The sequence below is a fragment of the Mus caroli genome, chromosome 2 (assembly GCF_900094665.2).
Source record: "Mus caroli chromosome 2, CAROLI_EIJ_v1.1, whole genome shotgun sequence".
Classification (NCBI taxonomy): domain Eukaryota; kingdom Metazoa; phylum Chordata; class Mammalia; order Rodentia; family Muridae; genus Mus; species Mus caroli.
The window spans coordinates 26613222-26626061 of NC_034571.1; the positions used below are offsets into that span (position 1 = coordinate 26613222).

The window sequence follows — 12840 nt, forward strand, 5'->3', positions numbered from 1 at the left end:
AATGGGTGGGTAGGGAAGTGGGGGGCGCTATGGGGGACTTTTGGGATAGCATTGGAAATGTAATTGAGGAAAATATGTAATAAAAAATATTAAAAATTTAAAAAAAAATTAAAAAAAAAAAAAGAGAAACAGTCAGGCTGCCTCCAGCCACCACTGTCTTTAGTAATGATTTTGATTATGACATTTGTGTTTGTTTATCCCAGTAGTCTACCCATTCCTTCCCCACTCTGTCACGCCATGTTTCCGTTTCTTAGACAGGGTCTCACTGGATAGCCCTAGCTGGCCTCCAACTGTCACCCTCTGTCCCCTCTGCTACATAGCAGGTTCAAGGACAGCTTGGGCTACAGAGGACTCCATCCAAACAAATGAAGGGGCCTGGCATGGTGCTGCACACACCATTTAATCTCAGCATCAGGCAGGAGACTATGAGTTCAAGGCCCAGCCCTCAGGAGGTAGAAGCAGGGGGATCTCTGGAATTTCAAGGCCAGCCTGGTCTATATAGTAAGTCCAGAACAGCCAGGGCTGCAAAGTGAGAGAGACCCTGTCTTGAAATAGCAAAAATCCCAACAAACAGTAATAATAATAATAAATAAATTAAAGAATAGAAAATTAAAAAGTCAAGATGGCTCAGCAGGTAAGGTACTTGCTGATAAAGCATGGAAACCTACATTTGGTTCCCAGAGTCCACACTGAGGTACAGAGAACATTCCACAGAGCCACCCTCTAACCCTTACACTCCCATGGTGGCACACATGCCCACAAACACACAATAACTAAGTAACTGGTTAAAAAAGGTTTAACAAGTCACCAACAGGGTTTGTGAAGGATTTGATGTTACAAAAAAAAAAATAAATAAATAAAAAAGAAAACATGTAAGACGGCACGAAAGCAGTATCCGCACAGCAGTCTATAGTGTTAATTAAGTGCCCGTGCTCACAAGAGTTAAAATACAGGGCGAAGCTTAAAAGTGGTAGAAAAAAGATGAACAACGATAAAGATAAGCGGGAAAGAAATAAAACAAGCAAAGAAAGAACCCCAAAGCCCAGCCAACCTGACCAAACAAGCCTATGACTAACAAAATCACAAATATTTAATACCAAGAGTAGATGAAGGACTAGCAACACGGCCCAGTAGGGAAAGGTGCTTGTGGCAAGGGTGATGGCCCGAGTTCTATCCTTGGATCTCACACACACAGAGAGAGAGAGAGAGACAGACAGACAGACACAGACTGATGGACAGACGGGTGGACAGATAGACAGACAGAAAGAGAAAGACAGAGAATTTTTTAAAAGTGGCCCAACCTCTCTTCCTCCTCACATATGCTCCCAGGACCTCCTGACTACCAGTGTACCCAATTGGTTTTTTGTCTTGCTGAGGCATGGCCAGGTGACCAAAGACTTCTGTGGCCACCCACCATCACCCACCCCCCCCACCCCCCGCCAGCCCCAGTGTCCTGCAAAGAGACCCTCTCATAAGGTGCCCAGGGTGTTAGTTCTTTCTCTCCTCACTGACCTGTTGGAGTGACTGAGGACAGGCTTTCATCCCATGGTGACACTCACAGGGTTTGCCCTGTGTCCATCCCATCCAATGTCACCTGAGCTGGGCCTGGTAGAGCTTCCTGCAGGAGACACTTCCCTAGGGATGTGCAGGGAGCAAGTGGGTGATGAAGAGCCTTCTCCAAGCCCAAGTGAGCACTGGGGGAAGGTGCACTCCAGGGGAGAGCCATTATTCTCCCTAGAGCGTCTGACCCGTGGACCACCCATTTCACTGTGTTTCTCCGAGGCCAGCCCAGTGCCAAGCCAATCTGGAACTGTCAGAACCCATGTCCTCCAGCAGACAGAACCCAGCGACACCACAGGCCTCGACAGAGAAGAGGCCAGGGTCTTCTTAAAGCCCTCAGCTATTTCAGTTCAAGGGCAGGGCTGCAAGCCAACAGGTGCTAAGCCACTGCCCTGTAGGTCTTGAACCTGCTCAGAAAGGATATTTCAGCCTATGGTAACTTTTTTCCCCTTGAGACATTGTTTCGCTATGTATCTCCAACTGTCCTGAAACTCACTCTGCAGACCAGGCTGGCCTCAAACTCAAGAGATACAGCTGCCTCTGCCTCCCAAGTGCTGGGATAAAGGCCTATACCACCACACCCAGGAATCTATGATAATTATTAAATAGGGGTTTAATTCACAAATGTTCCCAGCTCATTTGGGATGCTCGGCTGAACACTGATGGGTCCTGGGCTGTTACTCTGTTCCCGGTGGTATTTAAAATCATCAGGAATGGGCAGTGTGAAGGGTCTCAGATCTGAGCTGCTGGGAGCGAACAGTACCATGTCTTCGGGGTACTCGCCTCTCTCCTCATTCATCTCCCCTTTTTCTGCCTTCCTGAAGCATGTGCCTGAAGAGTCCATTAAGAACAGCCACGGAATGCCCCAGTTTCATTTCCGTTGCTATGACAAAATACCTCAACACAAGGCAACTTGCAGGACAAAGGGTTTATTTTGAGTCACAATTCCAAGTTCCAGGCCATCACTGCAGGGAGTCACAGGCAGCAGGAGCTTGAAGCAGCTGGACACATGACATCCTCGGTCAAGAGCAGAGAGAATCAATGCAAGCCGGCTCACATGTTTACTTGTGCTCAGGTTAGTTTCTCCTTTACACAGTTCTGGACCAGTGAGGAGGGAATGGCGCTGCCCACAGTAGGTTGGGCAGGTCCAAATCAATTGACTTAAACCTCCTTCATCCTCCTAACTCCAGCCACAGACATGCTCATAGACCAACCTAACAAAAGCAATCTCTCAGAGATTCTCTTCCCATGTGATTCTAGGTTGTGTCAAGTTAACAAAGCTAACAACTGGTAGTGTGGTAGCTCACACCACTAATCCCAGTACTCGAGAGGCAGGGGCAGGCAGATCTCTATGAATTTGAGGCTAGCCTGGTCTACATAACTAGTTCCAGGACAGACAGGATTTCACAGAGGAAACCTTGTTTTAGTTTAGGGTTTCTGTTGCTATAAAGAGACTCCATGACCAAGGCAACTCTTATAAAGGACAACATTTAATTGGGGCTGGCTTACAGATTCAGAGCTTCAGTTCGTTATCAAGGTAGAAGCATGGCAGTGCCCAGCAGATGTGGGACTGGAAAAGTTCTACATCTTGATCCAAAGGCAGACAGAAGTGGCTCCCACATGGCTAGGAGGAGGGTCTTAAAGCCCACCCCCACAGTGACACACTTCCTCCAACAAGGCCACACCTCCTAGTAGTGCCACTCCCTGGGCCAAGCATATACAAACCACCACACCCTGGAGAGAGAGGCAAGGGGGAGAGGAGGGAGGGGATTATCTATCTCATGATATCGACCTTGGAATTCAAAATTTCGTGTGGTGTTAGGATTGGGCTCTCCTTCTTTTGCTATACAAAGAGTGTCTCACAAAGGGTGTCTGCACAGACAGGGGTCTCACACACTCAAAATAATAGCTATGTGAAGAATGAGGGTCATGAAGGTCCTAGCACAGAGGGGTACACAGTGCCAGGACTGAAGGTCACAGAGCTGAACACCACCCATTATCCAGCTGCAAAACTGAAAGGGTGATACCCCAAGGCTTTAACCTGTTCTCCCTTTCTCTGTATGGAAGATGGGGACCAGAAAGAAGAGGGGACAGTCTCTTTGCTCCAGTTATCAAGGGACCCCCATCATCTGGGAGAGCAATGAAAGCTCCTACCCCAAGGGTCCCATAGCCCACTACTACCCTCTATCCTTCCCTAACCCAAGACCAGGGAGGGCATGACAGCTCGGGGACCCTGGAAGACCCAGAAAAAGCAAGCAGACTGTGACCTGGTTCACTTAGGGTAATGACCCCCACCCTCACCCCACCCAGGGTGAGAGAGTACTCTCCTGAACCTGGATAAAACCTGCTGTTGCCTCGATCCCCTTTCACTGTCTCCCCAAAGCTCACTGGAACTCACTCTAGGACATGGGTCTGGGAGTCTGAGGCTATTCAGAAGCAGTTCCTATGGTACCTGCCCCTCACCTTCTCTGGCCTCAATTTTCATCTGGAAAGTTAAATTATAAGGGCTTGAAGACCACTCTGGTTCTGACCAGCTAGGGCATCCTTCAAAGGGTTCCATTCTTGGGCATCCAGACTTTGAGAAGATTCATGAACAAAGTTCTTGGAAACTTAGACGTGAACACCTCCCGAGAGGCAGTCTGGCAGCCGGAGTGGCCCCTTACCCCCAACATATCCTTACTGGCTGGAGAGTTCTGGCTGGAGAGTTCCCAGGCTAGACTTTAGATCATGATGGCCTCAGGACTGGTGGGACATCTCCCATTCCCCAGGTAAAGGTTACCAGCAGGGAGATCTGTCTCTGTGACCCTCAATTCTTAGTCTAGAAAAAGGTTTACAGCCTGGGCTGTAGGGACACACCCGTAATTCCAGCTATTTAGGATGCTGAGGCAGGGGGATCAAAAGTTGAACAATTTAGGCTGTAGAGGGGACCAAAGCTAGCCTAGGTAAGTTTGGGAGGTCCTGTCTCAAAAATAAAAAATACAAAGAAGGATGGATGTATAGCTCAGTGGTAGGGAGCTTACTGAGCAGGAGGGAGTCACAGGTTCAAACCTCACCCCCACAAAGTTAAAGAGAACTAGGGCCAGAGAGATGGCTCAGCTAGAAAGGCCTTGGAGACCTGAATGATGCCTGGGCCCCACATGGTGGAACGAGACCAAGTTCCATAAATTGTCCTGTGACCTACACACACATGCACACAATAAATTACATATAATAAAATTAATTAGCTAGGCGTGATGGCACACACCTTTAATCCCAGAACCGGGGAGGCAGAGGCAGATGGATCTCTGAGTTCAAGGCCAGTCTGATCTACAGTGTGAGTTCCAGGATAGCCAGGCTACACAGAGAAACCCTGTCTCGAAAAAAACAAAGACTTTTTTAAAGTAATTTTTTCTGGCTGGATAGGTGGCTCACTGATTAAGAGCACTGGTTGCTCTTCCTGAGGTCCTGAGTTCAATTCCCAGCAACCACGTGGTGGCTCACAACCATCTGTAATGGGATCTGGTGCCCTCTTCTGGTGTGTCTGAAGACAGCGACAATGTACTCATATACATAAAATAAATAAATATATCTTTTTTTTAAAGTAATTTTTTTCAATAAAGGACCTGGGACTGGCTCAGAAGGCAAAACGAGGGTGGGCTGGGGAGGGTGCACCTTGAAGGCTGGGGTTGCTCAGAGCCATCATTGCTGTCTATGTTGAACTGATTCAGGATCGAGCCCCACCCCCCTGTGCGAGGCAGTGAGAGGGCCTCTGATTCTGGACCAAACCTCGAAGCCCCAGGAAGTGGGGCAGAGTCAGAACAGCCTGTTCCCTATCTCTTGCTCCTTCGGTCCTGGGCACTGCAGGGCCTTTTGAGAGACCCAGGAGCCTGGGGGGGTGGGGGGGTGGGGCTGGATCTCTTGAGGGCCTGACTCATCCCTGGAGGCGCCCTCCTCCCATGGGCTCCGAAAGGCCAGCTCTCCTGCGAGTGCCTCCTGCTCTGCTGGGTGGGAACATTGAGTTCCAGCCAGCCCTGAGGGCGGTGCCTCGCAGGAACCCGCAGCCTGACCAGCACAGCAAAAGGAGACCTGCAGTCTAGACCTTGTCTTAATGGAATCCTGTGTCCTTAGGCAAGCCGGGCCGAGTGGCTACAGCGAATGTGGAGTGTCCAGACACACTAACCAGCCCTGTCGGCCTCATTACCTGCCTGCCCTCAGAATCTGGTTTCTGGTTGACGCTCTTGCCGTATAGAGCCAGGAGTCAGTGCCAACTTCATTTTCAGCCAAACTTTCCCCACCAAGCACATGCCACAGTGCCAATCTCTCCCAGTCCTACCTCCTCAACGCTTCCCAGCCCCCCTGGGGTTTTTGTTTTTAAAAGCTTTTTTTTTTTTTATTAAGACAAAGTCTTGCTGTGTAGCCTTGCCTGGCCTGGCACTGCTATATAGATCAGGCCGACCTCAAGCTCACAGAGCCCAGGGCTGTTACATTTCCCTGAGTTGGGATTACAGGTGGCTGGAGCCACCCAGTGCAGGTGCTGGGACTTGAACTCGGGTCCCCTGAAATATCAGGAGTTTCTGCTCTTAACCACTGAGCCACCTCGTCAGCCCTATTTTGTTTTGTTGTTGAAGCAATGGGTCGTATAGCTCAAACCTACCCCAAGTCCCCTATGTAGCTGATGATGACCCTGAACTCCTGATTCTCTGCCCCCTCGACCTGAGTGCTGGGACTATATGCAAGAGCCACTGTGTTTGGTTTTATGTGGTGCTGGGGGTTGAATTTAGTAGGCCTGTGTGTATGCCAGGCTAGCCCTCTACCAACTGAGCTACATCCACACAGATCTTCCTCCTACACAGACCAGGCTGGCCTGTAATTAGTGATCCTCCGGGCCCCCTTCGGCTCTTACCACTCTTCTCTTCCCCATTTGACAGCTGGGCACACTGGGGTTCGAGTATCACCAGCCTAAAGAGTCAAGCCAGGAAGCAGAAAAGTCTAGTTCAACCGGTGGGGAGTTTAGTTCCCATCTCCTCACTGCAGTCTCTGCTCTATGCCCTGGGGCCCAGGCTCCACCTAGGACAGGGGCATCAGCCTGGTTCATCCCAGGCTCCTTTCAGGACCAAGAGTGAAGCCCAGAGCCTGTTAGCTCCTAGTTAGCACATCAAGTGTGTGTGTGTGTGTGTGTGTGTGTGTGTGTGTGTGTGTGTGTGTTCAGGAACAGCACAGAAACAGTCTCTGAGACAGAGATTGAGGGAAGGAAAAAAGAGGTCGTGTCCCAAGGACTGTGGGGACTGGAGTCTACCACTTCACCACACCTCACTCAAAGGATTATATGGGACCCAGAACAGACGGTCCAGGAGCCTGGCTAAGAGAAGATTTGGGAGGGGAGGAGGGGAAAGCCACAACTTAGGCCTTGTTGTCAGGACCCTGGCACCCAACCTCCTTAGGGATTGAGCGCACAGATGCAGGAGGGTAGGGGGTAGGGGACAAGGTGGAGCCTGCTTCACAAGTCAGAAGCTATCCCTGGGCCACTACCTTAGGACTGGTCTGGTGAGGGGTCGTTCCGGAAGTCCCCGTGTGCTTCTGCAACAGGGTCATCCAGCCTGGAGGGATTTTCCCTTCCCCAGACATCTCTGCTCTCTCCCGAGGGCCTCTGGGGACTCTGAGCCTCACTAACCTTTCCTAGGTTCTTCTCTGCCAGGAAGCCATTCTGATGCCCTGAATGTCCCCACCCCACCCTCCACCCATCCCCCACAGCCTGGCTGCAATGGGATGGATCACAGGGTCCCTGTGGCCTCCAGGGGCCACAGTTTCATTGCTCAAGGCTTTGTGGATGTTTCGATTGCAAATGTGTGACAGAGCACCCCGTTGATGAGGTGCCAGTGTGTGGAACACAAGGCCCTCACCTTGCTCAGCAAACACTTACCAACCCAGCCAGATACCCAGCCTTTTCTTCTGTTTGAGACAGGCCTCACTGTGCCGACCTGACTGGCCTAACAGACCTCAAGTTCCTTTGCTTTCCAAGCTGAAATGTTTGCTCGTTTTTTTCTTTGAGACCGGTTTCTTTGTATAAGCCTGCATGCCCAAGAGCTCACTCTGCAGACCAGACTGGCCTGGAACTCACAGACATCTGCCTGCCTCCTAGGTGCGGGGATTAAAAGAGTGTGCTACCACCTCCTGGCTTGAGCCAGAATCTTAAAGGAGTATGCTATCATGCCTAACCTCTTTTTTTTCTAAAAACAAAACAACTCCCCCCCAAAAAAAACCCAAAAACCCAAAAAAACGGTCAGACAAGCTCTTCCTAAATTGCTCAGGCTGACCCTGAACTCAGAGTTCTGCTTTCTCCTCCAAAGCCACCAAAATCATAGGCTTATCAGGATGTCCCACTTCCTGTACACGGGGGGGGGGGGGTGGCTCTGGAGGAGATCAGTCTCCAGAGGCTGCATGGCAAACACCTGTAATCCCAGTACTCTGGATTCGGAAGCAGGAGGACCGTGACCTTGAGACCAGTTTGAGCTACTTAACAAGATCATGCACGTCTCAGAAAACCGAAGACTGTGGCTGTAGGTCCAGGGTAGAGAACATTTGCCTAGCTCGCATAATCCCAGCACATTACACACATTTTTTTTTTTTTAATTTTTTTTTTTTTTTTTTTTTTTTGGTTTTTCGAGACAGGGTTTCTCTGTATAGCCCTGGCTGTCCTGGAACTCACTTTGTAGACCAGGCTGGCCTCGAACTCAGAAATCTGCCTGCCTCTGCCTCCCGAGTGCTGGGATTAAAGGCGTGCGCCACCACCGCCCGGCTACACACATTTTAAAACAGCAATAAGTCCTCACATTCAGGCTCCCTGGACTCTGTATGCATTATGTTCTCTGGTAAGAAGAAATCGGCAGGGCACTGGAAAGAACGCTCAGTTGTTAAGAACCAGCTGAGAACCCTAATTCTGTTCCCAGCACCTAGGTGGGACTCTGGCACAACTGCCTACAACTCCAGTGCCCTTTTCTGTCCCCTGTAGGTACTGCACACACACACACAAACACACACACACACACACACACACACACGACTAAAAATTAAATATACATAAAAAAGGATTTAACAGAAAGATTAAGAGTCTTGTTAGCAAATGATCAAAGGTCAGGAAAGGGACAAGCTATGCCACTCCCTCCCCCGCAATTTCTGTTATTTAGCACTCTTCCATAGTGCCTGCAGTCCCCATGGTAGCACTGGCCAAATCCTAGGCTATAAGCTACCAAACCAGCCTTCCCTGGCCACTCAGAGTCCCCAGGTGACCACATTGTTCCTGACAGCTCTCGAATGTGCCAAAAATGTGGCTGACTCAACCACACCCCAGAACTCCAAGCCTGACACAAGACAAACGCAGTAATCTGAGGGAACCCAGGCACACGGGACTCCTGACTCACAGTGTCTGGACTCTGCTGCACAGTCAGGGTGGGATCTGACAAGTATGCACAGTGGGGGTTCTGGGCACAGTCCTGGCAGAGAGCTTGCCATTGAATTCTCAGATTCTGTCCCCAGCCTTGCACAAAACGGGCATGGTGGCATGCACCTTACGCCCGGCAGCCACAAGCCACAAGGTGCAGGGGACATCTCTTGGTTAGGAACGTGTTTGCCTGGGACACCTAAGGACCCAGCAGCCATGGGAAATCCAAGTGGCACGACATCTGTAATTCCAGGGCTGAGAAGGCAGAGAGAGGAAGAGCCCCCAGAGCTCACGGACTTGCCAGCCTTGCCAACTGGGCTCCAGGTTCAATGAATTCCCCAGTGTCAAAAAATAAGTTGGGGGCTAAGAAGATGGCTTGGAGGGTAAAGTGCTTGGGAACAAGCATAAATCTCTGAACCTGGGTCTCAGAGCCCGTATAAGACCCGGCACAGCAGTCCGTGCGCCTGGAATCCCAGCAGCAGCTTGTTAGCCAACCTTAATACGTTATGCAGAGGTGATTGACAAGAGAGACCACGCCCCAAGCAAGATGGACGGCTAGGACCTGCACCCGAGCTTTCCCTCTGACCTCCACATACCCTGTGGCATGTGAGGGCCTGCACTCACACACACAAACACTATGTTCCCTTCTACTATGTAGCAAGTTTAAAGCAGTCTAGGATCCATGAGTTTCTGTCCCAAAATAACCAACAAACTTGACCGCAAAGCTAATGGTTGAGGAGCCAGCTAGAGGGAGAGACCTTTGGGGAATGTCCTAGAAGGGGCAGCCTTACCTTGGAGCCCACAAACCTGATTCTTAGCTCGAAGGCTAAGCCTAGGTGTGTCCCTGCCCCCAGACATTCAGTCTCAAGTTCCCATTGCCTAAGGCAGTGGTCCCCTTCATTGAGACTTGGATTTGTGAAGCAGATGGAGCTTGAGCAGGAGTAAAGTTCAAGGCTGGTCCTGTTCCAACCCCTACTAGTAGTTCAGAGGGCTCTTGTGAGCTGGGACTTGAACCTGGAGTCTTGGTTTTTTGTTTTGTAGTTAATATTTATTTACTTTCTGGTCTGTGTATCAGGTCTGTGGCTGGTATCTGAGAAGATCAGAAGAGATTGTCAGATGCCCTGGAACTGGAATTGCAGATCCTGTGAGCCACTGTGTGGGTGCTGGGAATTGAATATGGAATCCATGGTCTTGTGTCCATTAATCATGTCTTTACTTCAGCACTACTACACTGAGTCCCTGCCTCGCTGACCCAGAACACAGCACCGTTAGCCAGCCATTGCCAGGAGACAAGAAGGGGCTGAATCTCCCGTGTTCCCCCTCTCCTTGGACTGCACTTAGCGCATACTGGGTAAGCTTGGTTTCCAGGCCCTGGGGGGTTTGGAGAGAGACTGTACTCCTAGCCCAGCAGGGTTCCCCAAGTATACATGCACCCATACATGTCTGCTTGGCCACTTGTCAGTCGGGGAAGCACAGGGAAAGGACAGGACAGCACACGTCAAGTACTACCAATGCCAGAGATGGGAAGGGTGGAAGTAGGAGGATCAGAAGTTCAAGGTCACCTTCACAATGATCAAGTTGGAAGCCAGCCTGGGCTACATGAGATGCCATCTCAAAAAGTAAGTAAAGCATGGTTTGGGCTGTGCAGGAAAGAAGTCAGTCCAACCCACCCCCTTCCTGCAAATTCCTGACCAGGTTTGGCTAGGCAGAGATCAGATCCACAGCAGTAGCAGCAGTTTCAGGCCCTGGGGGTCAGGGGAATCCCAGATGGTGTTATCTGCAAAGTGGTGTGTGTCTCCTTTTCTTCCAGGAGCCTAAGCAAGCATTGGCAGTTGTCCGGTAGGGGGTGGGAGTTGGACCGGAGCCAGAAGCAGCAACCAGACCTTCCGCTGGGCAGGGCTCCGCAGCTGGGCTGTAACTAGAGTCTCCTGGGTTTCTCAGGGGCAGGACCCCCTCAGGTCTGGAATGCAGCCTGGGCCCAGGGAAGGCTAACAAATGGTGAAGGCTTTGAAATCTCAGCTCCGCCCTCTCTCGGGGTTGAACAAACAGCCCCTCCTCCCACCTCTGTTGGAAGCGCCCAACCCTAGGCTGCCACTCAAGTTTCTCCTCGTCCTCAGGCTGGGGTTACAGCTGCTCTATTCTGCGGCCTCTGTGGCCCCAGGACTGTGGGGAGGGAGAAGCAGAAAGACTCAGGTCCCCTTTCCCTGCCTTCTCGAGGTTCTGACCCGAGCGAGATTCTAACCCTGGCTCACTAGGAAGGGTCAGATTCAGCAGGGAGAAACGGGAGAAGTGGCAGGAACTCACTCCATCACTCCCATAAGGAATGCCCAGGGTAGAATTCTATTCTCAAGCCCCAGGAGCTGGACTGTCCAGTGAACGTTTGTTTGCATTTCAGTAAAAACCTCCATTGTCTAATGTTGTCTAGCAGTTCCCAGGAGTTGAGGAGGAGGGAGGAAGGTGTGGCCCTGAAACTAAGGTGCCACACCCCCACACGCGCCACACCGTGTAGAAAGCACTGGGGGCTCGGGCTTCATCAGTTTCTTATACGCAGGGTCCCAGCTGAAGAGCTTTTCCCAGAGACCTTGATTCTGAGAGACGTGCACAGGAGGCCTGCCCCAGCTCCAAGGTCAGGGAATTGAACCCTAGAGTGTCCTTTAAAAATGCCCTGCCCACTTTCCAAGGAAGCCCTTTCTTCATTCCTAAACCTACCTTGGAGTCCTGATCTCACAGAGCCCTTGCTTGCTGGACTCAGTCCATAACTCTGTAGCCTCCTGCCCACCTGCTCCCCAAGACCTCACCTCATCCAACCCTTTCTCTTCATCTCCACCCCATCCTCAGCGACATGGGTGTCAGGACAAGCCTCCAGCTCTCCCTGGCTCTCTTAGTCCTTCCTGGGCTCCCAGCCCACACTTCATGGCTTGCCTTTTTGGCCCCTTCTGAATAACCATGTTCACAAACATGGTGCAGGAGCAGACTATCGGAGGTTCAGGGAGACCGGTGACACTGGAGACAATCCCTGATGTGGATGGAGGCCGGCTTGCTGCCACCAACCCCAGAGGGACAGAGTGTGCCATGGGCAATGGACTGAGCGAGTTGGGGCAAGGTCTGCAGGTCTTTGCCACCTCTCCAGGCCAAGTCACCAACTAGACCCATATACCCTCTGCTGTAGACAGAGCGCCCTGGATGGTCCCTAAATCGTTAAATCTTCCAGCCAGGCCACCAGGCCTCAAGGGCCCTGCCCATTGCTAGACAGAGTGGCATTGTGTGTTTGTGTGTGTGTGTGCGCACGCGTGAGGATGAATAACAGCCTCTCCTTCATGTGTAGGGTTCCTCTCTTGCTGGTCCTTCTGCCTTCCCAGGAAGAATTTCCCCCAGCTTTCCACAGGCCATTAACTCAGTGCCCTGACTTGAGGAGTTAATGAGTAATTCGGCTGGACAGGGTCTGACCTCAGACTGACCTTGGGTCCCCTGCGTCCCTGCAGCTTGCTTTCCTGGTAGAGTATGTGACAGTTTTGGGGTGAGCCCAATAGTGGGCTCTGAGCTTTGAGCACCCTGCCCCCAGTCACCCTATTCCTGAGCCTCAGTTTCCCAACAGTCTTAGGCAGGTGTCCACTTGTAATCAAGTGACAGTTGAACCCATGAGGACCCTGTAAGTAGCTTCTTTGTCATGTAAAACTGGACTGGATCAGTGGCTGTGTCTGGCAGTCCTGGAGGAGGGCGGGTGGCCTGACCCCTGGTCCTGGCTTCCTCTGCTGGGCCTCTCCTTGCTGGGCCTCACCTCCTTGCTGACACTGAAGAAGCAAAAGAATTGAGAAGTCTGGGGCAGCTGTGTGAATGCAGACTGCTGAGGAGGAGCAGTCCCT

At 51.1% G+C, this 12840-nt stretch overlaps 1 long non-coding RNA gene across 1 annotated transcript; it reads left to right on the plus strand.

Moving 5' to 3' along the window:
* Positions 1–2551: 2551 nt before the first annotated feature.
* LOC110290400 lies at positions 2552–11378 on the plus strand. The gene is made up of 4 exons (XR_002377434.2): positions 2552–2635; positions 10053–10121; positions 10199–10328; positions 10788–11378. It is a non-coding gene; the product is annotated as an uncharacterized LOC110290400 (long non-coding RNA).
* The last annotated feature ends 1462 nt before the right edge of the window (positions 11379–12840 follow it).